Genomic DNA, 3,688 nt, shown 5'->3' on the forward strand with positions numbered 1-3,688 from the left:
AGTCCCCACCTCATTTTCAACAAAAGTATCCAAATAACTCCTATAACCTAGTAATTTGTACCATATCTATACATATTTACAGCACCTAGTCACTGATGGAAACCATTGGGGGAAACAACCATCGGGGTGCTTGGTAATTCCATTGAGGCCTTGATGATGATCTACCCACCATAGGAGAACTACCCCATTTCAGCAAGAACTTTGATCAAGTTCTTTCAGCTACATCAGATTCCCCCTTAATCGAGTCGTATCGTCCCCGCAACCAAGATACCAACTCAAACCAGATATTTAATAATACCTCACCACCAGGGATCTTTTGATGTTGAAAAACAAACTTACAACGCCTGGTCCAAATGTGCCAGACTGATAAACAAGCCACCACCATCCATATCTCTTCAAAAAATTCTGAGTTAGTGCCAGGTCGAACTCCAGCCCGTTGAAACACCTTGCCACCCTTTACTATAAATCCATGACCGTGGTGGTTTAACTATTTAGGCCAGCCTTCCCCTATTAACTTCAACCCCTGTACGGACCCCCATACAACTCTCCCATTCACGTCGCATGCGGCCACTATCCTGAGACTTCTACCCCAAATGTTAATAGCCTCTTTGCAATTCCAAAAACAATGAGGAATTGATTCCAAAGGGTGTCCACAAATCTTGCAACCAGCCTCACCACCACGACACCTAAGCCACTCCCCCACCGGTACCGCTTTGTGACTAAGAAGCCACAACCAAAGCTTTATTTTTTCTGGCATATCGAACGCCCATAGCCTCCTCCAAAACGACTTCAACAAGTCATCAGAAATGCCTTTATCCTTCCAACTATTGCGAGTTAGAGTAGCACCCATCGATTTGGAGCCAATGATTTTCCTTCCTAGTTTAGTAGTGTACTCAAAAAACCGTTCCAATTTGTCCGTTCCCGGTTTCTGCCACCACACCTCTAGTGGATCCCAATCCAAATCACATATGGGCTTGTTGTCAACTATCCAAAGCTTACAATCAGATTCCAGCTTCCCTGGGTCCAGGTTTACTTGCCACTTCTTACCTTCCAACACTGCCACTCGCACTGCCAACCATTGGCCATTGTCTGCCACAGCACTTAGGTTGCCCCACAAATGATTCTCATTAGATGGGCACCTGCCTCGGATAATTTGTGCATCACCCTCACCTACAAACCACCCAAACTAGACCCCCTCTTCTTCATTCAGCCTAACTAGACCATCAATAGCCTTATTTATCAAACGGGTCACCTTTTCCAGCCTGCCAGTAAACCTAGGACTACCAACCAGACCCTCCCTTCTTTTCCTTTTGAAATCCTCCCATTCTCTTACTGAACTAACATTGTACCCTACCATTTGCCCCCATGGCAAGTATTTTTTCTGGCCAAGCATCATACCGTCATCATCTTTAATCCTAGGGTTCCAAAACAATGGTTGACAGAGTTGTTCCTCCATTGTTTTTGGCTGCATTAAGACCATCCCCTCTCTTAAACTTGACCGGGCCCTCATTATGGTGCGGGCCACCCTATCCTCCATGCTAGTAGGTTATTTTAACTTTAGGCCTGGACTAAACAACCACCACTTCTTTGCCTTCCAAGGGCCGACATTCCTTGGACACCAGAGTTCAGTTCTGTCTCTAAGAAGCAATTTCCACAATTCTGGTCTAGGTTGGAGACTTTGCACCAGGAGCTTACCGAGTAAAGCCTTACTTTGGTGAACCGGATCCACCATACCTAGTCCACCTTGATTTTTTGCCTTGATCAAACAACTTTATAAAGTGTATAATTACTTTATAAAGTGTAATTTTTTGAACATAGGGGTAGTTTGGTAAATTTGGAACTTCCAGGGTCATTCTGGTAAATAGATGAACTTCCAGGGGTATCCTGGTACTTTTCCCTTTCTTTTTTAATGGCTTTACAAGATGTTCCTTTCCCTACATAGGTAGGTAAAGGACTATAAGTTCTAACAAGTGGGTTTTACATACAATTAATATAATTGTGTGCTTTTACGAGAGAGAAATTGCGCTTTTAAGAGAGAGAGAGAGAGAGAGAGAGAGCCCAAATGGACGTAGCTCAGTTGGTAAGGTTGCCGAAATGGAGACCGGGAGGTCATGGGTTCAACCCCTACATTCCATAGCAGCATCTAGTGAATTAAGATATATGTATGAAGTATGTAATAGAAAGGTGAGATAATTTGGTTTCGAACCCAAGACATAGTACTTGTAGTGAAACAAATTACGACTAGGGTACTTGCTAATTACAATAAATAAAAAGAGAGAAAGAGCCTAGAAGGTCATGGGTTCACCGTTCAACCCCTATATTCCACAATGGCATCAGGTAAATTATGTGATATGTATGGAGTAATCGAGAGGTACGAAAATTGTGTTTCCACATACATAGTTCTAGTAGTGTAACAACTTACCATTAGGGTAAGCTAATTACGATCAAAAATTTAAAAGAGAGAGACAGATTTTGAAGATGCCACGTGATGGTTACGTATTCCCCCAAATTACAAGATATACCATTGTTGCAAGGATCTTTGCCATTGAAAACAAAATTTGCACCTTGGGTGGATTGGCAGTTCCAAAATGGTATACGCTTATTATAGGTCACCACAAATATATTGTATCATCATGTGATGGCATCATTATTGTGGATATCTCCTAAAGTAGTGAAGTTGTGGAATGTATATAAGTTAGATGCAAGGTGGTGGAAAATATTACAACGTGGTTGGCATTCTCATCTACCATTTCGTGCAAAGGTATTCATATGGAGAATCATGATTGGTGGGCTCCCATTAAGTTCGACCTTAAAGAGACGAGGACTAGGGTCCAACACTTAGTTTCTTTTGCACCGTTCCATTGGAGGATAATACACATAGGTTCATTAAATGTCCTACAACATGTACCATTTGGAAGTACTTATCAGACATTTGGCAAGTTTTAACTCGTTGTTGTTTGAGACCTCAACAATGGGTTTTTTCTCAATATGTTCAAAATGCTTCAAATGATGAGATGGAGATATTGTTCCAATTTTTACGTTATTGGGGTCTACAACACAATTGGAATATGCGTAATGTTTTCATGTTTAATAATAGACATGGGGTGAAAGCCTATATAAAGAAGTTGAAAGGTATTCTCATGTGGAATTTTTGGATGTTAGAGCATGTGGGGATCATTTCCTCAAATGCATATTTAGGTTTTTTAATAGCATTACAGAACGTCCCTCTCCCTAAATAGGCATATGATAGGTAGAGGAGACTAAGAAGTGTTGTAACTAAGTGGATTTTAGATACAATTTATATAATTATGTGGTTTTACCAAGAGAGAGAGGGAGGGAGGGAGGGAGAATCAACCCCTACAATCCACAATGGCATCTTATAAATTAAGATATATGTATAGAGTAATAGAGAGGTGAGAAATTTCAGTTTTGAAACCAAGACATAGTGCTAGTAATTTAATGGCTTACCATTAGGATGAGAGAGAGAGAGAGAGAGAGAGAGTTTGCCCAAATGGATATAGCTCAGTCAATAAGGTTACCCAATAAAGACTAGGAGGTTATGGGTTCAACCCCTACATTTCGCAATGGCATCAAGTAAATTAAGAGATATAAATGAAGTAATAGAGAGGTGAGAGACAGAGTTTTGAACTCAAGACATATCTAGTGCTAATAGAGAGGGAGAAATATT

The sequence above is a fragment of the Azolla caroliniana genome, unplaced genomic scaffold (genome assembly GCF_043228905.1).
Source record: "Azolla caroliniana isolate FFs.n. ecotype wild unplaced genomic scaffold, voAzoCaro1.0.p SCAF_14, whole genome shotgun sequence".
Taxonomy (NCBI): domain Eukaryota; kingdom Viridiplantae; phylum Streptophyta; class Polypodiopsida; order Salviniales; family Salviniaceae; genus Azolla; species Azolla caroliniana.